The sequence below is a fragment of the Ochotona princeps genome, chromosome 10 (genome assembly GCF_030435755.1).
Source record: "Ochotona princeps isolate mOchPri1 chromosome 10, mOchPri1.hap1, whole genome shotgun sequence".
Classification (NCBI taxonomy): Eukaryota; Metazoa; Chordata; class Mammalia; order Lagomorpha; family Ochotonidae; genus Ochotona; species Ochotona princeps.
Genome location: NC_080841.1, coordinates 2,969,185 through 2,994,562, shown reverse-complemented (window position 1 = coordinate 2,994,562; position 25,378 = coordinate 2,969,185).

The following is a 25,378-nucleotide window of genomic DNA, read 5'->3' as shown; positions in this document are numbered from 1 at the left end:
GTATTTTCATAATGCTACATGATATTCACTGTATTGAGTCTCAGTGCCTCTTTACAGTCATGAGTTTAAAATGATACATTTTAAAAATTAAGAAACAAGAAAATTAAGAAAGAAGAAAAATAGAAAAAATGAGCAGGAAAGTGGGTCTGGAAGGAAAACAGGAGGTAGGGTAGGCTGGGAAGTATCATGACACTCCTACATTAGTATCATGAAATCTGTTCACTCCATAGAAACGAAACATGGTTTTGTTGGTTTGTTTTAATTAGCTTTGGTTTCAGACTCTTACTTGGCTACATTATGCCCTGACCGGGATGAGAAAATGGTCGTCAGTCTCACATGAGAAATGTGTCCCTGCTTATTGGCTGCCATACTGTGTGGGGTCCTATGCCTGTGTAGACACACTGTGTGGGGTCCTATGCCTGTGTAGACACACTGTGTGGGGTCCTGTGGCTGTGTAGACAGATGTGTGAGGTCCGGTGGCTCTGCAAACACACTGTGTGTGGGTCTGTGGCTGTGTAGACACACTGTGTGGGGTCTGTGGCTGTGCAGACACAATGTGTGGGGTCCAGTGGCTGTGTAGACAGATGTGTGAGGTCCGGTGGCTGTGTAGACACACTGTGTGGGGTCCTGTGGCTGTGTAGACAGATGTGTGAGGTCCGGTGGCTCTGCAAACACACTGTGTGTGGGTCTGTGGCTGTGTAGACACACTGTGTGGGGTCTGTGGCTGTGCAGACACAATGTGTGGGGTCCAGTGGCTGTGTAGACAGATGTGTGAGGTCCGGTGGCTGTGTAGACACACTGTGTGGGGTCCTGTGGCTGTGTAGACAGATGTGTGAGGTCCGGTGGCTCTGCAAACACACTGTGTGTGGGTCTGTGGCTGTGTAGACACACTGTGTGGGGTCCAGTGGCTGTGTAGACAGATGTGTGAGGTCCGGTGCCTGTGTAGACACACTGTGTGGGGTCCTGTGGCTGTGTAGACAGATGTGTGAGGTCCGGTGGCTCTGCAAACACACTGTGTGTGGGTCTGTGGCTGTGTAGACACACTGTGTGGGGTCTGTGGCTGTGCAGACACAATGTGTGGGGTCCTGTGGCTGTGTAGACAGATGTGTGAGGTCCGGTGGCTGTGTAGACACACTGTGTGGGGTCCTGTGGCTGTGTAGACAGATGTGTGAGGTCCGGTGGCTCTGCAAACACACTGTGTGTGGGTCTGTGGCTGTGTAGACACACTGTGTGGGGTCTGTGGCTGTGCAGACACAATGTGTGGGGTCCAGTGGCTGTGTAGACAGATGTGTGAGGTCCGGTGGCTGTGTAGACACACTGTGTGGGGTCCTGTGGCTGTGTAGACAGATGTGTGAGGTCCGGTGGCTCTGCAAACACACTGTGTGTGGGTCTGTGGCTGTGTAGACACACTGTGTGGGGTCTGTGGCTGTGCAGACACAATGTGTGGGGTCCAGTGGCTGTGTAGACATACTGTGTTGGGTCCGGTGGCTCTGCAAACACACTGTATGGGATCCGGTGGCTGTGTAGACACTATGCTGTGTGGGGTCCTGCGGCTGTGTAGACACACTGTACAGGGTCCTGTGGCTGTGTAGACATGACGGGTCAGGACAAGTGACTGTGTAGACACTGTGTGGGGTCCGGTGGCTCTGTAGATACACTGTGTGGGATGCTGTGGCTGTGTAGACACAATGCTGCATGGGGTGCTGTGGCTGTGTAGACACAATGTTATATGGGGTGCTGTGGCTGTGTAGACACAATGCTGTGTGGGGTGCTGTGGCTCTGTAGACACAATGCTGTGTGGGGTGCTGTGGCTGTGTAGACACAATGCTGTGTGGGGTGTTGTGGCTGTACAGACACGATGTTGTGTGGGGTGCTGTGGCTGTGTAGATACGATGTTGTGTGGGGTGCTGTGGCTGTGTAGACACAATGTTATATGGGGTGCTATGGCTGTGTAGACACACTATGTGGGGTCCTTGTGGTTGTGTAGACACAATGCTGCGTGGGGTGCTGTGGCTGTGTAGATACGATGTTGTGTGGGGTGCTGTGGCTGTGTAGACACAATGCTGTGTGGGGTGTTGTGGCTGTATAGACTCAATGCTGTGTGGAGTGCTGTGGCTGTGTAGATACAATATTGTGTGGGGTGCTGTGGCTGTGTAGACACAATGTTATATGGGGTGCTGTGGCTGTGTAGACACACTATGTGGGGTCCTTGTGGTTGTGTAGACACGATGTTATATGGGGTGCTGTGGCTGTGTAGACACAATGCTGTGTGGGGTGCTGTGGTTGTGTAGATACGATGTTTTGTGGGGTGCTGTGGCTGTGTAGACACGATGTTGTGTGGGGTGCTGTGGCTGTGTAGATACGATGTGCGCTGTCTATACTGCACAGTGGTTTGATTTCCTTCCCTCTTCTCAGGACTCCCCTTCACCTTGGCAAGCCGCCGCCACTGACAAACCCCACTGCCATCCCAGTGCACGCCTCCTGGCATGGACTGAACAGCCTGCCAGCTGACTGCACAGCACCCCCATCATGTAGCTATGCCTGCTTTGTTAAGTCTCTCCAGGTCATGCCATTGCACACTTAAAACCGACACGGCTACCTCAATCCACAGAGAACAAAGAAAACCAAGTGATACTGTACCCTGGAGGACTGAAACGTGAGGCTTTAAATGTCCAGTGAGAACGAAGCATAGAGTGAAAGGAAAGTCATTTTAGACTTCATCTTCAGGTTCCATTTCCCCAAATGGCACTATTCTCCACACAGCCCAGCCTCAGGCCATGTCTTGTTAGAGTTAGCAGCTACTGGACTGGACCATAAGGACTGCCGCTTCTACCCAAGCTAATGTCGTCCTCACGCTGAACCCCAAACCACCGGTGATTCCAAAGTAAGGCATAAGGGCCGCCTGACGTTACTCTCCAGTGACTCATAGGCTCACATGGCTCCCCCAACTCATCAACCAAAGTTTCCTGAAACTTCTTTGTTTCTACCGGCTGAAGATACCCAACAACGGAGGAGAAAAGACGTCATTTCTTAAAGGAAAAGACTGATGCTAGAGATTGTATTCCAAGTGCAATGGGAAGTCAAGAGAACTCAAACAACTGTAAATGTGGTTTATCTACTTCTCTGGTTACTTCTATATTTATCATCTTTACTAATGATCTGTGGAAAAAGCAGTCTACAGATACTTGTCTACCACTAAATCAAATAAGTGAGAAGCTGAGCCTCTAAAGCTGGCAACAAGAGCATATTTTCTTAACTTTTGTCTTAATTTCAAGTCAAGTTGAAAATTATCCTTACAGGTTATTCATGTCCACTGTTACAAAATAAACCATATCTTTCACTATATTCAGCGTTGGATAAAATCAAATCTCCCATACTGTTACTCCATTCTCTCTGCCATACAATTCAAAAAATAAATAGGATATACCAAAATACTCACGGACAGAAGTAATGGGAATTGGAGAATCTCACCTAGGAATCCACTCTCAAATATTCTCACTATTTGCAAAAATTCAGCTTTTAAAAAGAAGGATTTTAATGCAGATGAAATGATAAAGTTACAATGATTGCCAGGAAAAAAATGAATAACTAATCAATATTGTTGTAGCTGAATAAACTGCCTTTAGATTGACTTTCTTTCCCACTAAAAGTAACTCTTTTCTTTACCAATGTCAACTTGTGCATGAAGTAGTACAGATCTTTTTAGGCTCAACTAACACTCAGGACAGCTCTAAGTACTGAGTGCCAAATGCTACAGGATCTCAGCCTCACTCCTCAGAGAGAAAATTCAACTACCTCGACCCAACAGGCCAAAGCACCGGTTTCTGCACTACCTCCATGTTTGGAACAAGGGTCCCTAGCGCACTGAGAATTACAAGCACATGGCAAAAGACAAAAAGAAATATGGAAAATTAAATAATTGTACACTAGAGCAATGAAGGGTCACACAGGAGCTTGGTGATAAAGGGTCAGACCTCAGCTCACCTGACAAAAGCAGCAAGTCTCAAACGACACACAAAAAAGCTAAGTATTGTGACCTTATGTTACTTCTGCTTTATTGGGCTTCCTAGATAGACCAGAAACTCAGTTTACACAAGGAAATGAGCTTGATATAGCAAAAGTCAAGTTTGAGAAAAACCTTGGAGGGGATTTAGCTAATAGCTAATTTTGCAGGTGAAGCATATCGTAGCACCTGTGGTGAAATAAATGACATCATCCATTTTCCGTCATCACTGGCAAGACTTCTGGGTTGTTTTCTAAAGCATCTGGTGAATGACCTGAGGAAGGAGATGTTTTTCCCCTAACTCTCCCCACTTGGTACCCTCAAAAACTCTTAAAAAAAAACAGTCCCTATGTGTCCCTGCACTTCTTGGTGCTTAGGGAACTGTGGGAGTATGAGGTTCGTGAAGTGAGGGGCTGTGTTGTTTAGAACATAGTGCTCTCAAGAGCTGAAGCGCTAAACCTCTCAGAGTAATGAAAGACAACAGCGACAGTCTTTTACTCAATCCAGGTACATAAAAGACACAAACACAATAGTTATTTCTGAAATGCGTATTCTATTTATAATTACATTGGCAAATGTTGGGGAAAGACCTTAAAAACCAAGCACTTACACCAGCAGAGGAACCTTATTTCTTAAAGAAACAAATAGCATTTTCCTTGATGGTACTTGAAAAACAAATCATCTACTTCACAACAATGCATACATTATTTTCTTGAGTCACGGCACGCCTCCACCCTTCTAACCTAAGACATTGATGTGTCAGACAGAACCAAGAGTTCAGTTCGATTTTTAAGATGAATGTTGTAGCTGATGATTTAAACAAACACGTAGCCATGTTTCTGCTCCTCCATTTTCATATTCCTGACGTGCGGGATTCTGAACGTGAGCATTTATCATTCACGCACATCACTGTGCTACTTAAGTGCCGTTTTCTCTTCCACAGAGGCTAATGTGAATTAGGAGACCACCTGCTGGGAAAAACTGACTAAAGTCACCTAGGAGAATCTGATAGACTGGAGCATCAGTGAAGAATGTGCTGATGCTGTCGTAAGTACAGTTAGTGTGCTAACAGTGTGTGAGAGAGGGCTGCTGGTCCTCCTCCCCGGGAGGATGCACCAACTTCCATGCCTCAGCTAAATCTGGAGCGTGGGTTATTATCAAGTCTCCCCTTCCTACCCAGCTTGATGACCAATAGGATACTTTTAGGGGGATCCCATCGCCAGCCACATATGCACAAGAGAAAACCAGCAATGCGTCCGTACTTCTGTAAGCAATGTGCAGTTTTACTCTGTTATCACTATCATAACATCACTGTAATAAACTGACCTGCACAAAACACTGTGGTCGGAGTCTGGGAAGCCATGGCTGACCTCTGTGGCAAGCAGCACACACTGTCAGGACACGCCAGTAACTATCAGTTCCTTGCCCTGTCCCCTCGCTTCATGTTCAAGACCAAGAAGGGAAAGTCAAATCAACTCCCCAACCTGTCACGGAAGACTTTTCAACTAGAGCTGTCTAGTCTGCCACAGTGTGCCCATGCCAACACTCTCTCACCAGAAGACATGTGAGACTTCCGCTTGTCTTCATTGAACATTCTCTTCTTCCCCTCCCTACTCTGAGTGACTGGAAAGGCCAGCAACGCTCGCTGCCTCTGAAAACACGGCCTGTTTTCAATTTCAGTGTGCTGATCTTAATTCCACAATGCGCAGCCTACCCCATCAGTGCAGCCTTTGCTACTGGAATATGTGGAATCTCTCACATTTTTAACTAAAATTGCACCTTCAAGTAAAACACCAAAATCACAGAACTAATTCAGAAATCCTTAATCCACTTAATCCTTTGTTCCTGGACCAGCGCTGTAGCCTAGTAGCTAAAGTCCTCGCCCTGCACATGCCAGGATCCCATATGGGTGCTGTTCCTAATCCTGGAGCCCCACTTCCCATCCAGAACCCTGCTTGTGGTCTGGGAAAGCAGTCGAGGACGGCCCAAAGCCTTGGGACCCTGTACCCACATGGCAGACCAGAAGAAGAAGCTTCTGGCTCCTGGCTTAAGATCGACTAAGCTCTGGTCGTTGCAGGCACTTGGGAACTGAACCAGCAGATGGAAGATCTTCCTCTCTCTTTCTCCTCCTCTCTGTATATCTGACTTTGCAATAATAAATGAAATAAATCTTTGAAAACAAAAACAACTTTTGTTGCTAAATCTGCAATCTCTTGGGACTGTCGAGAAAAGCAGAGCCAATGGTGTCAGTGTGTGTGCGCGTGCATGTGCGCGCGTGTGTGTGAGCGTATGTGTGTGTGCATGCACGTGTGTGCACGCACGTGTGTGCACCTTTGTGGGAAGAGAACTCAGAATCCACAGGTGGATGGTGTGAGTTCAGCTCAAGCTGGAATCTGAAGGCAGAAAAAAACAATATTTCAGCACAAAGTAGGATCCTGCTCACTCAAATCTTTGCTTATCCAAAACATCAACTGATCAGTTCAGGCCCATCCACACTGGGGAGGGCCCCCTGCTTTATTCAGCCTATTGATTCAACTATTAATTTCACCAACCAAAATATTGACAGAAGCACATCATCTGACCCATGCAAGAGGACGCTAAGTTACTAGAAAAGAAATATAAGGACTGTGGATGCAATTTACTATAAATATATTTTCATGGAAAAATGAAGACTGTTAAAAAGACTCAGTTTGGGACCTCGGCTCAATAGCCTGGTGTCTAAAGTGCTCGCCTTGTACATGCCAGGATCCCATATGGGCACCGGTTCTAATCCTGACAGCCCTGCTTTCCATCCAGCTCCCTGGTGTGGCCTGGGAAAGCAATAGAGTCCAGCCCAAGGTCTTGGGACCCTGTACCCATGAGCAAGACCCAGAAGAAGCTCCTGGCTCCTGGTTTCGTACTGGCTCAGCTCTGGCCATTAGGGCCACTTGAGAGTGAATCGTTGGACAGAAGATCATCCTCTCTGTCTCTCCTCCTCTCTGTATATCTGACTTTTCAATAAAAATACTTTTTTAAAAAAATAAAGTTCAGTTTGGCACATGAAACCTAATGAATTCCTATATCATTAGTTATATTTGTAGTGGAGCAATCCTGATGAAATATCAACTATGATTTTGTGAGCACGTTTTTGGCAGTCAGAAATAAAAGGTTTAAGTTTGAAATTATAAGCAACTGGTAGCATTAAGGAAATAATTTCACATAATGACTAAGTGTGACATAACAATAAGACTTTGGTGATTTAAAAACATTCTTTCCTATGAATTTTCTAAGACCTATTCAGCAAAATGTTCCCCAAGATTTTCTCAATGTCTCACTGGACAATACAGGATGTTAACTTTTTTAAAAAATGGAATTTCTAGGATTACTACAAAAAAATGACATTGTAGCCATGATTGTAAGAGTGTTTAGTAGCTGGATGAGTCTCTGATCTGCTGGTTACAACAAAGGTCCATCTTTCCACAGTGATTGAGACCACAGAGGCCTTTATGTCCTGGAGTGCACGAAGATCATTGTCCCGTGCAACACCATGGAATAGTGTCCTGTGGAACACCATGGAATAGTGTCCAGTGGAACACCATGGAATAGTGTCCTGTGGAGAACACCATGGAATAGTGTCCTGTGGAACACCATGGAATAGTGTCCTGTGGAACACCATGGAATAGTGTCCTGTGGAACACCATGGAATAGTGTCCTGTGGGAAACACCATGGAATAGTGTCCTGTGGAACACCATGGAATAGTGTCCTGTGGGAAACACCATGGAATAGTGTCCTGTGGAGAACACCATGGAATAGTGTCCTGTGGAACACCATGGAATAGTGTCCTGTGGAGAACACCATGGAATAGTGTCCTGTGGAGAACACCATGGAATAGTGTCCTGTGGAACACCATGGAATAGTGTCCTGTGGAGCACCATGGAATAGTGTCCTGTGGGAAACACCATGGAATAGTGTCCTGTGGAGAACACCATGGAATAGTGTCCTGTGGAACACCATGGAATAGTGTCCTGTGGAGAACACCATGGAATAGTGTCCTGTGGAGAACACCATGGAATACTGTCCTGTGGAACACCATGGAATAGTGTCCTGTGGGAAACACCATGGAATAGTGTCCTGTGGAGAACACCATGGAATAGTGTCCTGTGGAACACCATGGAATAGTGTCCTGTGGAGAACACCATGGAATAGTGTCCTGTGGAGAACACCATGGAATAGTGTCCTGTGGAACACCATGGAATAGTGTCCTGTGGAGCACCATGGAATAGTGTCCTGTGGGAAACACCATGGAATAGTGTCCTGTGGAGAACACCATGGAATAGTGTCCTGTGGAACACCATGGAATAGTGTCCTGTGGAGAACACCATGGAATAGTGTCCTGTGGGAAACACCATGGAATACTGTCCTGTGGAACACCATGGAATAGTGTCCTGTGGAACACCATGGAATAGTGTCCTGTGGAGAACACCATGGAATAGTGTCCAGTGGGGAACACCATGGAATAGTGTCCTGTGGAACACCATGGAATACTGTCCTGTGGAGAACACCGTGGAATAGTGTCCTGTGGGAAACACCATGGAATAGTGTCCTGTGGAGAACACCATGGAATACTGTCCTGTGGAACACCATGGAATAGTGTCCAATGGGAAACACCATGGAATAGTGTCCTGTGGAGAACACCATGGAATACTGTCCTGTGGAACACCATGGAATAGTGTCCTGTGGAACACCATGGAATAGTGTCCTGTGGGAAACACCATGGAATAGTGTCCTGTGGGAAACACCATGGAATAGTGTCCTGTGGGAAACACCATGGAATAGTGTCCTGTGGGAAACACCATGGAATAGTGTCCTGTGGAACACCATGGAATAGTGTCCTGTGGAACACCATGGAATAGTGTCCTGTGGAACACCATGGAATAGTGTCCTGTGGAGAACACCATGGAATAGTGTCCTGTGGGAAACACCATGGAATACTGTCCTGTGGAACACCATGGAATAGTGTCCTGTGGGAAACACCATGGAATAGTGTCCTGTGGGAAACACCATGGAATAGTGTCCTGTGGAACACCATGGAATAGTGTCCTGTGGAACACCATGGAATAGTGTCCTGTGGAACACCATGGAATAGTGTCCTGTGGAGAACACCATGGAATAGTGTCCTGTGGGAAACACCATGGAATACTGTCCTGTGGAACACCATGGAATAGTGTCCTGTGGGAAACACCATGGAATAGTGTCCTGTGGGAAACACCATGGAATAGTGTCCTGTGGAACACCATGGAATAGTGTCCTGTGGAACACCATGGAATAGTGTCCTGTGGAACACCATGGAATAGTGTCCTGTGGAGAACACCATGGAATAGTGTCCTGTGGAACACCATGGAATAGTGTCCTGTGGAGAACACCATGGAATAGTGTCCTGTGGAACACCATGGAATAGTGTCCTGTGGAGAACACCATGGAATAGTGTCCTGTGGAGAACACCATGGAATAGTGTCCTGTGGAGAACACCATGGAATAGTGTCCTGTGGAACACCATGGAATAGTGTCCTGTGGAACACCATGGAATAGTGTCCTGTAGAGAACACCTGGAATAGTGTCCTGTGGAACACCATGGAATAGTGTCCTGTGGAACACCATGGAATAGTGTCCTGTGGAGAACACCATGAAATAGTGTCCTGTGGGGAACACCATGGAATAGTGTCCTGTGGGAAACACCATGGAATAGTGTCCTGTGGAGAACACCATGGAATAGTGTCCTGTGGGAAACACCATGGAATACTGTCCTGTGGAACACCATGGAATAGTGTCCTGTGGAACACCATGGAATAGTGTCCTGTGGAGAACACCATGGAATAGTGTCCAGTGGGAAACACCATGGAATACTGTCCTGTGGAACACCATGGAATAGTGTCCTGTGGAACACCATGGAATAGTGTCCTGTGGAGAACACCATGGAATAGTGTCCTGTGGAACACCATGGAATAGTGTCCTGTGGAACACCATGGAATAGTGTCCTGTGGAACACCATGGAATAGTGTCCTGTGGAACACCATGGAATAGTGTCCTGTGGAACACCATGGAATACTGTCCTGTGGAACACCATGGAATAGTGTCCTGTGGAGAACACCGTGGAATAGTGTCCTGTGGAGAACACCATGGAATAGTGTCCAGTGGGAAACACCATGGAATACTGTCCTGTGGAACACCATGGAATACTGTCCTGTGGAGAACACCGTGGAATAGTGTCCTGTGGGAAACACCATGGAATAGTGTCCTGTGGAGAACACCATGGAATAGTGTCCTGTGGAACACCATGGAATAGTGTCCTGTGGAGAACACCATGGAATAGTGTCCTGTGGAACACCATGGAATAGTGTCCTGTGGGAAACACCATGGAATAGTGTCCTGTGGAACACCATGAAATAGTGTCCTGTGGAACACCATGGAATAGTGTCCTGTGGAACACCATGGAATAGTGTCCTGTGGGAAACACCATGGAATAGTGTCCTGTGGAACACCATGGAATAGTGTTCTGTGGAGAACACCATGGAATAGTGTCCTGTGGAGAACACCATGGAATACTGTCCTGTGGAACACCATGGAATAGTGTCCTGTGGGAAACACCATGGAATAGTGTCCTGTGGAGAACACCATGGAATAGTGTCCTGTGGAACACCATGGAATAGTGTCCTGTGGAACACCATGGAATAGTGTCCTGTGGAGAACACCATGGAATAGTGTCCTGTGGAGAACACCATGGAATAGTGTCCTGTGGAACACCATGGAATAGTGTCCTGTGGAGCACCATGGAATAGTGTCCTGTGGGAAACACCATGGAATAGTGTCCTGTGGAGAACACCATGGAATAGTGTCCTGTGGAACACCATGGAATAGTGTCCTGTGGAGAACACCATGGAATAGTGTCCTGTGGGAAACACCATGGAATACTGTCCTGTGGAACACCATGGAATAGTGTCCTGTGGAACACCATGGAATAGTGTCCTGTGGAGAACACCATGGAATAGTGTCCAGTGGGAAACACCATGGAATAGTGTCCTGTGGAACACCATGGAATACTGTCCTGTGGAGAACACCGTGGAATAGTGTCCTGTGGGAAACACCATGGAATAGTGTCCTGTGGAGAACACCATGGAATACTGTCCTGTGGAACACCATGGAATACTGTCCAGTGGGAAACACCATGGAATAGTGTCCTGTGGAGAACACCATGGAATACTGTCCTGTGGAACACCATGGAATAGTGTCCTGTGGAACACCATGGAATAGTGTCCTGTGGGAAACACCATTGAATAGTGTCCTGTGGGAAACACCATGGAATAGTGTCCTGTGGAACACCATGAAATAGTGTCCTGTGGAACACCATGAAATAGTGTCCTGTGGAACACCATGGAATAGTGTCCTGTGGAACACCATGGAATAGTGTCCTGTGGAGAACACCATGGAATAGTGTCCTGTGGAACACCATGGAATAGTGTCCTGTGGAGAACACCATGGAATAGTGTCCTGTGGAACACCATGGAATAGTGTCCTGTGGAACACCATGGAATAGTGTCCTGTGGAGAACACCTGGAATAGTGTCCTGTGGAACACCAAGGAATACTGTCCTGTGGAACACCATGGAATAGTGTCCTGTGGAGAACACCATGGAATAGTGTCCTGTGGGGAACACCATGGAATAGTGTCCTGTGGAGAACACCATGGAATAGTGTCCTGTGGGAAACACCCTGGAATAGTGTCCTGTGGAGAACACCATGGAATAGTGTCCTGTGGAGAACACCATGGAATACTGTCCTGTGGAACACCATGGAATAGTGTCCTGTCGAGAACACCATGGAATAGTGTCCAGTGGGAAACACCATGGAATACTGTCCTGTGGAACACCATGGAATAGTGTCCTGTGGAACACCATGGAATAGTGTCCTGTGGAGAACACCATGGAATAGTGTCCTGTGGAACACCATGGAATAGTGTCCTGTGGAACACCATGGAATAGTGTCCTGTGGAACACCATGGAATAGTGTCCTGTGGAACACCATGGAATAGTGTCCTGTGGAACACCATGGAATAGTGTCCTGTGGAACACCATGGAATATTGTCCTGTGGAACACCATGGAATACTGTCCTGTGGAACACCATGGAATAGTGTCCTGTGGAGAACACCGTGGAATAGTGTCCTGTGGAGAACACCATGGAATAGTGTCCAGTGGGAAACACCATGGAATACTGTCCTGTGGGAAACACCATGGAATACTGTCCTGTGGAGAACACCGTGGAATAGTGTCCTGTGGGAAACACCATGGAATAGTGTCCTGTGGAGAACACCATGGAATACTGTCCTGTGTAACACCATGGAATAGTGTCCAGTGGGAAACACCATGGAATACTGTCCTGTGGAGAACACCATGGAATACTGTCCTGTGGAACACCATGGAATAGTGTCCTGTGGAACACCATGGAATAGTGTCCTCTGGAACACCATGGAATAGTGTCCTGTGGAGAACACCATGGAATAGTGTCCTGTGGAACACCATGGAATAGTGTCCTGTGGAACACCATGGAATAGTGTCCTGTGGAGAACACCATGGAATAGTGTCCTGTGGAGAACACCATGGAATAGTGTCCTGTGGAGAACACCATGGAATAGTGTCCTGTGGAACACCATGGAATAGTGTCCTGTGGGAAACACCATGGAATACTGTCCTGTGGAACACCATGGAATAGTGTCCTGTGGAACACCATGGAATAGTGTCCTGTGGGAAACACCATGGAATAGTGTCCTGTGGGAAACACCATGGAATAGTGTCCTGTGGAACACCATGGAATAGTGTCCTGTGGAACACCATGGAATAGTGTCCTGTGGAGAACACCATGGAATAGTGTCCTGTGGAACACCATGGAATAGTGTCCTGTGGGGAACACCATGGAATAGTGTCCTGTGGAACACCATGGAATAGTGTCCTGTGGAACACCATGGAATAGTGTCCTGTGGAGAACACCATGGAATAGTGTCCTGTGGAACACCATGGAATAGTGTCCTGTGGAGAACACCATGGAATAGTGTCCTGTGGAACACCATGGAATAGTGTCCTGTGGAGAACACCATGGAATAGTGTCCTGTGGAGAACACCATGGAATAGTGTCCTGTGGAGAACACCATGGAATAGTGTCCTGTGGAACACCATGGAATAGTGTCCTGTGGAACACCATGGAATAGTGTTGTGGAGAACACCTGGAATAGTGTCCTGTGGAACACCATGGAATAGTGTCCTGTGGAACACCATGGAATAGTGTCCTGTGGAGAACACCATGGAATAGTGTCCTGTGGGGAACACCATGGAATAGTGTCCTGTGGAGAACACCATGGAATAGTGTCCTGTGGGAAACACCATGGAATAGTGTCCTGTGGAGAACACCATGGAATAGTGTCCTGTGGGAAACACCATGGAATACTGTCCTGTGGAACACCATGGAATAGTGTCCTGTGGAACACCATGGAATAGTGTCCTGTGGAACACCATGGAATAGTGTCCTGTGGAACACCATGGAATACTGTCCTGTGGAACACCATGGAATAGTGTCCTGTGGAGAACACCGTGGAATAGTGTCCTGTGGAGAACACCATGGAATAGTGTCCAGTGGGAAACACCATGGAATACTGTCCTGTGGAACACCATGGAATACTGTCCTGTGGAGAACACCGTGGAATAGTGTCCTGTGGGAAACACCATGGAATAGTGTCCTGTGGAGAACACCATGGAATAGTGTCCTGTGGAACACCATGGAATAGTGTCCTGTGGAGAACACCATGGAATAGTGTCCTGTGGAACACCATGGAATAGTGTCCTGTGGGAAACACCATGGAATAGTGTCCTGTGGAACACCATGAAATAGTGTCCTGTGGAACACCATGGAATAGTGTCCTGTGGAACACCATGGAATAGTGTCCTGTGGGAAACACCATGGAATAGTGTCCTGTGGAACACCATGGAATAGTGTCCTGTGGAGAACACCATGGAATAGTGTCCTGTGGAGAACACCATGGAATACTGTCCTGTGGAACACCATGGAATAGTGTCCTGTGGGAAACACCATGGAATAGTGTCCTGTGGAGAACACCATGGAATAGTGTCCTGTGGAGAACACCATGGAATACTGTCCTGTGGAACACCATGGAATAGTGTCCTGTGGAACACCATGGAATAGTGTCCTGTGGGAAACACCATTGAATAGTGTCCTGTGGGAAACACCATGGAATAGTGTCCTGTGGAACACCATGAAATAGTGTCCTGTGGAACACCATGAAATAGTGTCCTGTGGAACACCATGGAATAGTGTCCTGTGGAACACCATGGAATAGTGTCCTGTGGAGAACACCATGGAATAGTGTCCTGTGGAACACCATGGAATAGTGTCCTGTGGAGAACACCATGGAATAGTGTCCTGTGGAACACCATGGAATAGTGTCCTGTGGGGAACACCATGGAATAGTGTCCTGTGGAGAACACCTGGAATAGTGTCCTGTGGAACACCAAGGAATACTGTCCTGTGGAACACCATGGAATAGTGTCCTGTGGAGAACACCATGGAATAGTGTCCTGTGGGGAACACCATGGAATAGTGTCCTGTGGAGAACACCATGGAATAGTGTCCTGTGGGAAACACCATGGAATAGTGTCCTGTGGAGAACACCATGGAATAGTGTCCTGTGGAGAACACCATGGAATACTGTCCTGTGGAACACCATGGAATAGTGTCCTGTGGAGAACACCATGGAATAGTGTCCAGTGGGAAACACCATGGAATACTGTCCTGTGGAACACCATGGAATAGTGTCCTGTGGAACACCATGGAATAGTGTCCTGTGGAGAACACCATGGAATAGTGTCCTGTGGAACACCATGGAATAGTGTCCTGTGGAACACCATGGAATAGTGTCCTGTGGAACACCATGGAATAGTGTCCTGTGGAACACCATGGAATAGTGTCCTGTGGAACACCATGGAATATTGTCCTGTGGAACACCATGGAATACTGTCCTGTGGAACACCATGGAATAGTGTCCTGTGGAGAACACCGTGGAATAGTGTCCTGTGGAGAACACCATGGAATAGTGTCCAGTGGGAAACACCATGGAATACTGTCCTGTGGGAAACACCATGGAATACTGTCCTGTGGAGAACACCGTGGAATAGTGTCCTGTGGGAAACACCATGGAATAGTGTCCTGTGGAGAACACCATGGAATACTGTCCTGTGTAACACCATGGAATAGTGTCCAGTGGGAAACACCATGGAATACTGTCCTGTGGAGAACACCATGGAATACTGTCCTGTGGAACACCATGGAATAGTGTCCTGTGGAACACCATGGAATAGTGTCCTCTGGAACACCATGGAATAGTGTCCTGTGGAGAACACCATGGAATAGTGTCCTGTGGAACACCATGGAATAGTGTCCTGTGGAACACCATGGAATAGTGTCCTGTGGAGAACACCATGGAATAGTGTCCTGTGGAGAACACCATGGAATAGTGTCCTGTGGAGAACACCATGGAATAGTGTCCTGTGGAACACCATGGAATAGTGTCCTGTGGGAAACACCATGGAATACTGTCCTGTGGAACACCATGGAATAGTGTCCTGTGGAACACCATGGAATAGTGTCCTGTGGGAAACACCATGGAATAGTGTCCTGTGGGAAACACCATGGAATAGTGTCCTGTGGAACACCATGGAATAGTGTCCTGTGGAACACCATGGAATAGTGTCCTGTGGAGAACACCATGGAATAGTGTCCTGTGGAACACCATGGAATAGTGTCCTGTGGGGAACACCATGGAATAGTGTCCTGTGGAACACCATGGAATAGTGTCCTGTGGAACACCATGGAATAGTGTCCTGTGGAGAACACCATGGAATAGTGTCCTGTGGAACACCATGGAATAGTGTCCTGTGGAGAACACCATGGAATAGTGTCCTGTGGAACACCATGGAATAGTGTCCTGTGGAGAACACCATGGAATAGTGTCCTGTGGAGAACACCATGGAATAGTGTCCTGTGGAGAACACCATGGAATAGTGTCCTGTGGAACACCATGGAATAGTGTCCTGTGGAACACCATGGAATAGTGTCCTGTGGAACACCATGGAATAGTGTTGTGGAGAACACCTGGAATAGTGTCCTGTGGAACACCATGGAATAGTGTCCTGTGGAACACCATGGAATAGTGTCCTGTGGAGAACACCATGGAATAGTGTCCTGTGGGGAACACCATGGAATAGTGTCCTGTGGAGAACACCATGGAATAGTGTCCTGTGGGAAACACCATGGAATAGTGTCCTGTGGAGAACACCATGGAATAGTGTCCTGTGGGAAACACCATGGAATACTGTCCTGTGGAACACCATGGAATAGTGTCCTGTGGAACACCATGGAATAGTGTCCTGTGGAACACCATGGAATAGTGTCCTGTGGAACACCATGGAATACTGTCCTGTGGAACACCATGGAATAGTGTCCTGTGGAGAACACCGTGGAATAGTGTCCTGTGGAGAACACCATGGAATAGTGTCCAGTGGGAAACACCATGGAATACTGTCCTGTGGAACACCATGGAATACTGTCCTGTGGAGAACACCGTGGAATAGTGTCCTGTGGGAAACACCATGGAATAGTGTCCTGTGGAGAACACCATGGAATAGTGTCCTGTGGAACACCATGGAATAGTGTCCTGTGGAGAACACCATGGAATAGTGTCCTGTGGAACACCATGGAATAGTGTCCTGTGGGAAACACCATGGAATAGTGTCCTGTGGAACACCATGAAATAGTGTCCTGTGGAACACCATGGAATAGTGTCCTGTGGAACACCATGGAATAGTGTCCTGTGGGAAACACCATGGAATAGTGTCCTGTGGAACACCATGGAATAGTGTCCTGTGGAGAACACCATGGAATAGTGTCCTGTGGAGAACACCATGGAATACTGTCCTGTGGAACACCATGGAATAGTGTCCTGTGGGAAACACCATGGAATAGTGTCCTGTGGAGAACACCATGGAATAGTGTCCTGTGGAACACCATGGAATAGTGTCCTGTGGAACACCATGGAATAGTGTCCTGTGGAGAACACCATGGAATAGTGTCCTGTGGAGAACACCATGGAATAGTGTCCTGTGGAACACCATGGAATAGTGTCCTGTGGAGCACCATGGAATAGTGTCCTGTGGGAAACACCATGGAATAGTGTCCTGTGGAGAACACCATGGAATAGTGTCCTGTGGAACACCATGGAATAGTGTCCTGTGGAGAACACCATGGAATAGTGTCCTGTGGGAAACACCATGGAATACTGTCCTGTGGAACACCATGGAATAGTGTCCTGTGGAACACCATGGAATAGTGTCCTGTGGAGAACACCATGGAATAGTGTCCAGTGGGAAACACCATGGAATAGTGTCCTGTGGAACACCATGGAATACTGTCCTGTGGAGAACACCGTGGAATAGTGTCCTGTGGGAAACACCATGGAATAGTGTCCTGTGGAGAACACCATGGAATACTGTCCTGTGGAACACCATGGAATAGTGTCCAGTGGGAAACACCATGGAATAGTGTCCTGTGGAGAACACCATGGAATACTGTCCTGTGGAACACCATGGAATAGTGTCCTGTGGAACACCATGGAATAGTGTCCTGTGGGAAACACCATGGAATAGTGTCCTGTGGGAAACACCATGGAATAGTGTCCTGTGGAACACCATGAAATAGTGTCCTGTGGAACACCATGAAATAGTGTCCTGTGGAACACCATGGAATAGTGTCCTGTGGAACACCATGGAATAGTGTCCTGTGGAGAACACCATGGAATAGTGTCCTGTGGAACACCATGGAATAGTGTCCTGTGGAGAACACCATGGAATAGTGTCCTGTGGAACACCATGGAATAGTGTCCTGTGGAACACCATGGAATAGTGTCCTGTGGAGAACACCTGGAATAGTGTCCTGTGGAACACCAAGGAATACTGTCCTGTGGAACACCATGGAATAGTGTCCTGTGGAGAACACCATGGAATAGTGTCCTGTGGGGAACACCATGGAATAGTGTCCTGTGGAGAACACCATGGAATAGTGTCCTGTGGGAAACACCATGGAATAGTGTCCTGTGGAGAACACCATGGAATAGTGTCCTGTGGAGAACACCATGGAATACTGTCCTGTGGAATACCATGGAATAGTGTCCTGTGGAGAACACCATGGAATAGTGTCCAGTGGGAAACACCATGGAATACTGTCCTGTGGAACACCATGGAATAGTGTCCTGTGGAACACCATGGAATAGTGTCCTGTGGAGAACACCATGGAATAGTGTCCTGTGGAACACCATGGAATAGTGTCCTGTGGAACACCATGGAATAGTGTCCTGTGGAACACCATGGAATAGTGTCCTGTGGAACACCATGGAATAGTGTCCTGTGGAACACCATGGAATATTGTCCTGTGGAACACCATGGAATACTGTCCTGTGGAACACCATGGAATAGTGTCCTGTGGAGAACACCGTGGAATAGTGTCCTGTGGAGAACACCATGGAATAGTGTCCAGTGGGAAACACCATGGAATACTGTCCTGTGGGAAACACCATGGAATACTGTCCTGTGGAGAACACCGTGGAATAGTGTCCTGTGGGAAACACCATGGAATAGTGTCCTGTGGAGAACACCATGGAATACTGTCCTGTGTAACACCATGGAATAGTGTCCAGTGGGAAACACCATGGAATACTGTCCTGTGGAGAACACCATGGAATACTGTCCTGTGGAACACCATGGAATAGTGTCCTGTGGAACACCATGGAATAGTGTCCTCTGGAACACCATGGAATAGTGTCCTGTGGAGAACACCATGGAATAGTGTCCTGTGGAACACCATGGAATAGTGTCCTGTGGAACACCATGGAATAGTGTCCTGTGGAGAACACCATGGAATAGTGTCCTGTGGAGAACACCATGGAATAGTGTCCTGTGGAGAACACCATGGAATAGTGTCCTGTGGAACACCATGGAATAGTGTCCTGTGGGAAACACCATGGAATACTGTCCTGTGGAACACCATGGAATAGTGTCCTGTGGAACACCATGGAATAGTGTCCTGTGGGAAACACCATGGAATAGTGTCCTGTGGGAAACACCATGGAATAGTGTCCTGTGGAACACCATGGAATAGTGTCCTGTGGAACACCATGGAATAGTGTCCTGTGGAGAACACCATGGAATAGTGTCCTGTGGAACACCATGGAATAGTGTCCTGTGGGGAACACCATGGAATAGTGTCCTGTGGAACACCATGGAATAGTGTCCTGTGGAACACCATGGAATAGTGTCCTGTGGAGAACACCATGGAATAGTGTCCTGTGGAACACCATGGAATAGTGTCCTGTGGAGAACACCATGGAATAGTGTCCTGTGGAACACCATGGAATAGTGTCCTGTGGAGAACACCATGGAATAGTGTCCTGTGGAGAACACCATGGAATAGTGTCCTGTGGAGAACACCATGGAATAGTGTCCTGTGGAACACCATGGAATAGTGTCCTGTGGAACACCATGGAATAGTGTCCTGTGGAACACCATGGAATAGTGTTGTGGAGAACACCTGGAATAGTGTCCTGTGGAACACCATGGAATAGTGTCCTGTGGAACACCATGGAATAGTGTCCTGTGGAGAACACCATGGAATAGTGTCCTGTGGGGAACACCATGGAATAGTGTCCTGTGGAGAACACCATGGAATAGTGTCCTGTGGGAAACACCATGGAATAGTGTCCTGTGGAGAACACCATGGAATAGTGTCCTGTGGGAAACACCATGGAATACTGTCCTGTGGAACACCATGGAATAGTGTCCTGTGGAACACCATGGAATAGTGTCCTGTGGAGAACACCATGGAATAGTGTCCAGTGGGAAACACCATGGAATACTGTCCTGTGGAACACCATGGAATAGTGTCCTGTGGAACACCATGGAATAGTGTCCTGTGGAACACCATGGAATAGTGTCCTGTGGAACACCATGGAATAGTGTCCTGTGGAACACCATGGAATAGTGTCCTGTGGAACACCATGGAATATTGTCCTGTGGAACACCATGGAATACTGTCCTGTGGAACACCATGGAATAGTGTCCTGTGGAGAACACCGTGGAATAGTGTCCTGTGGAGAACACCATGGAATAGTGTCCAGTGGGAAACACCATGGAATACTGTCCTGTGGGAAACACCATGGAATACTGTCCTGTGGAGAACACCGTGGAATAGTGTCCTGTGGGAAACACCATGGAATAGTGTCCTGTGGAGAACACCATGGAATACTGTCCTGTGTAACACCATGGAATAGTGTCCAGTGGGAAACACCATGGAATACTGTCCTGTGGAGAACACCATGGAATACTGTCCTGTGGAACACCATGGAATAGTGTCCTGTGGAACACCATGGAATAGTGTCCTCTGGAACACCATGGAATAGTGTCCTGTGGAGAACACCATGGAATAGTGTCCTGTGGAACACCATGGAATAGTGTCCTGTGGAACACCATGGAATAGTGTCCTGTGGAGAACACCATGGAATAGTGTCCTGTGGAGAACACCATGGAATAGTGTCCTGTGGAGAACACCATGGAATAGTGTCCTGTGGAACACCATGGAATAGTGTCCTGTGGGAAACACCATGGAATACTGTCCTGTGGAACACCATGGAATAGTGTCCTGTGGAACACCATGGAATAGTGTCCTGTGGGAAACACCATGGAATAGTGTCCTGTGGGAAACACCATGGAATAGTGTCCTGTGGAACACCATGGAATAGTGTCCTGTGGAACACCATGGAATAGTGTCCTGTGGAGAACACCATGGAATAGTGTCCTGTGGAACACCATGGAATAGTGTCCTGTGGGGAACACCATGGAATAGTGTCCTGTGGAACACCATGGAATAGTGTCCTGTGGAACACCATGGAATAGTGTCCTGTGGAGAACACCATGGAATAGTGTCCTGTGGAACACCATGGAATAGTGTCCTGTGGAGAACACCATGGAATAGTGTCCTGTGGAACACCATGGAATAGTGTCCTGTGGAGAACACCATGGAATAGTGTCCTGTGGAGAACACCATGGAATAGTGTCCTGTGGAGAACACCATGGAATAGTGTCCTGTGGAACACCATGGAATAGTGTCCTGTGGAACACCATGGAATAGTGTCCTGTGGAACACCATGGAATAGTGTTGTGGAGAACACCTGGAATAGTGTCCTGTGGAACACCATGGAATAGTGTCCTGTGGAACACCATGGAATAGTGTCCTGTGGAGAACACCATGGAATAGTGTCCTGTGGGGAACACCATGGAATAGTGTCCTGTGGAGAACACCATGGAATAGTGTCCTGTGGGAAACACCATGGAATAGTGTCCTGTGGAGAACACCATGGAATAGTGTCCTGTGGGAAACACCATGGAATACTGTCCTGTGGAACACCATGGAATAGTGTCCTGTGGAACACCATGGAATAGTGTCCTGTGGAGAACACCATGGAATAGTGTCCAGTGGGAAACACCATGGAATACTGTCCTGTGGAACACCATGGAATAGTGTCCTGTGGAACACCATGGAATAGTGTCCTGTGGAACACCATGGAATAGTGTCCTGTGGAACACCATGGAATAGTGTCCTGTGGAACACCATGGAATATTGTCCTGTGGAACACCATGGAATACTGTCCTGTGGAACACCATGGAATAGTGTCCTGTGGAGAACACCGTGGAATAGTGTCCTGTGGAGAACACCATGGAATAGTGTCCAGTGGGAAACACCATGGAATACTGTCCTGTGGGAAACACCATGGAATACTGTCCTGTGGAGAACACCGTGGAATAGTGTCCTGTGGGAAACACCATGGAATAGTGTCCTGTGGAGAACACCATGGAATACTGTCCTGTGTAACACCATGGAATAGTGTCCAGTGGGAAACACCATGGAATACTGTCCTGTGGAGAACACCATGGAATACTGTCCTGTGGAACACCATGGAATAGTGTCCTGTGGAACACCATGGAATAGTGTCCTCTGGAACACCATGGAATAGTGTCCTGTGGAGAACACCATGGAATAGTGTCCTGTGGAACACCATGGAATAGTGTCCTGTGGAACACCATGGAATAGTGTCCTGTGGAGAACACCATGGAATAGTGTCCTGTGGAGAACACCATGGAATAGTGTCCTGTGGAGAACACCATGGAATAGTGTCCTGTGGAACACCATGGAATAGTGTCCTGTGGGAAACACCATGGAATACTGTCCTGTGGAACACCATGGAATAGTGTCCTGTGGAACACCATGGAATAGTGTCCTGTGGGAAACACCATGGAATAGTGTCCTGTGGGAAACACCATGGAATAGTGTCCTGTGGAACACCATGGAATAGTGTCCTGTGGAACACCATGGAATAGTGTCCTGTGGAGAACACCATGGAATAGTGTCCTGTGGAACACCATGGAATAGTGTCCTGTGGGGAACACCATGGAATAGTGTCCTGTGGAACACCATGGAATAGTGTCCTGTGGAACACCATGGAATAGTGTCCTGTGGAGAACACCATGGAATAGTGTCCTGTGGAACACCATGGAATAGTGTCCTGTGGAGAACACCATGGAATAGTGTCCTGTGGAACACCATGGAATAGTGTCCTGTGGAGAACACCATGGAATAGTGTCCTGTGGAGAACACCATGGAATAGTGTCCTGTGGAGAACACCATGGAATAGTGTCCTGTGGAACACCATGGAATAGTGTCCTGTGGAACACCATGGAATAGTGTCCTGTGGAACACCATGGAATAGTGTTGTGGAGAACACCTGGAATAGTGTCCTGTGGAACACCATGGAATAGTGTCCTGTGGAACACCATGGAATAGTGTCCTGTGGAGAACACCATGGAATAGTGTCCTGTGGGGAACACCATGGAATAGTGTCCTGTGGAGAACACCATGGAATAGTGTCCTGTGGGAAACACCATGGAATAGTGTCCTGTGGAGAACACCATGGAATAGTGTCCTGTGGGAAACACCATGGAATACTGTCCTGTGGAACACCATGGAATAGTGTCCTGTGGAACACCATGGAATAGTGTCCTGTGGAGAACACCATGGAATAGTGTCCAGTGGGAAACACCATGGAATACTGTCCTGTGGAACACCATGGAATAGTGTCCTGTGGAACACCATGGAATAGTGTCCTGTGGAGAACACCATGGAATAGTGTCCTGTGGAACACCATGGAATAGTGTCCTGTGGAACACCATGGAATAGTGTCCTGTGGAACACCATGGAATAGTGTCCTGTGGAACACCATGGAATAGTGTCCTGTGGAACACCATGGAATACTGTCCTGTGGAACACCATGGAATAGTGTCCTGTGGAGAACACCGTGGAATAGTGTCCTGTGGAGAACACCATGGAATAGTGTCCAGTGGGAAACACCATGGAATACTGTCCTGTGGAACACCATGGAATACTGTCCTGTGGAGAACACCGTGGAATAGTGTCCTGTGGGAAACACCATGGAATAGTGTCCTGTGGAGAACACCATGGAATACTGTCCTGTGTAACACCATGGAATAGTGTCCAGTGGGAAACACCATGGAATAGTGTCCTGTGGAGAACACCATGGAATACTGTCCTGTGGAACACCATGGAATAGTGTCCTGTGGAACACCATGGAATAGTGTCCTGTGGAACACCATGGAATAGTGTCCTGTGGAGAACACCATGGAATAGTGTCCTGTGGAACACCATGGAATAGTGTCCTGTGGAACACCATGGAATAGTGTCCTGTGGAACACCATTGAATAGTGTCCTGTGGAGAACACCATGGAATAGTGTCCTGTGGAACACCATGGAATAGTGTCCTGTGGGAAACACCATGGAATAGTGTCCTGTGGAACACCATGGAATAGTGTCCTGTGGAACACCGTGGAATAGTGTCCTGTGGAGAACACCGTGGAATAGTGTCCTGTGGAACACCATGAAATAGTGTCCTGTGGAACACCATGGAATAGTGTCCTGTGGAACACCATGGAATAGTTTCCTGTGGAACACCATGGAATAGTGTCCTGTGGAGAACACCATGGAATAGTGTCCTGTGGAACACCATGGAATAGTGTCCTGTGGGAAACACCATGGAATAGTGTCCTGTGGAGAACACCATGGAATAGTGTCCTGTGGAACACCATGGAATAGTGTCCTGTGGGAAACACCATGGAATAGTGTCCTGTGGAACACCATGAAATAGTGTCCTGTGGAACACCATGGAATAGTGTCCTGTGGAACACCATGGAATAGTGTCCTGTGGAGAACACCATGGAATAGTGTCCTGTGGAGAACACCATGGAATAGTGTCCTGTGGAACAGCATGGAATAGTGTCCTGTGGGAAACACCATGGAATAGTGTCCTGTGGAACACCATGGAATACTGTCCTGTGGAACACCATGGAATAGTGTCCTGTGGAACACCATGGAATAGTGTCCTGTGGAACACCATGGAATAGTGTCCTGTGGAACACCGTGGAATAGTGTCCTGTGGAACACCATGGAATAGTGTCCTGTGGAACACCGTGGAATAGTGTCCTGTGGAGAACACCATGGAATAGTGTCCTGTGGAGAACACCATGGAATAGTGTCCTAAGGAAACCGTGGAATAGTGTCCTGTGGAGAACACCATGGAATAGTGTCCTGTGGAACACCAGGGAATAGTGTCCTGTGGGAAACACCATGGAATAGTGTCCTGTGGAACACCATGAAATAGTGTCCTGTGGAACACCATGGAATAGTGTCCTGTGGAACACCATGGAATAGTGTCCTGTGGAGAACACCATGGAATAGTGTCCTGTGGAGAACACCATGGAATAGTGTCCTGTGGAACAGCATGGAATAGTGTCCTGTGGGAAACACCATGGAATAGTGTCCTGTGGAACACCATGGAATACTGTCCTGTGCAACACCATGGAATAGTGTCCTGTGGAACACCATGGAATAGTGTCCTGTGGAACACCATGGAATAGTGTCCTGTGGAACACCGTGGAATAGTGTCCTGTGGAACACCATGGAATAGTGTCCTGTGGAACACCATGGAATAGTGTCCTGTGGAACACCGTGGAATAGTGTCCTGTGGAGAACACCATGGAATAGTGTCCTGTGGAGAACACCATGGAATAGTGTCCTAAGGAAACCGTGGAATAGTGTCCTGTGGAACACCATGGAATAGTGTCCTGTGGAACACCATGGAATAGTGTCCTGTGGAACACCGTGGA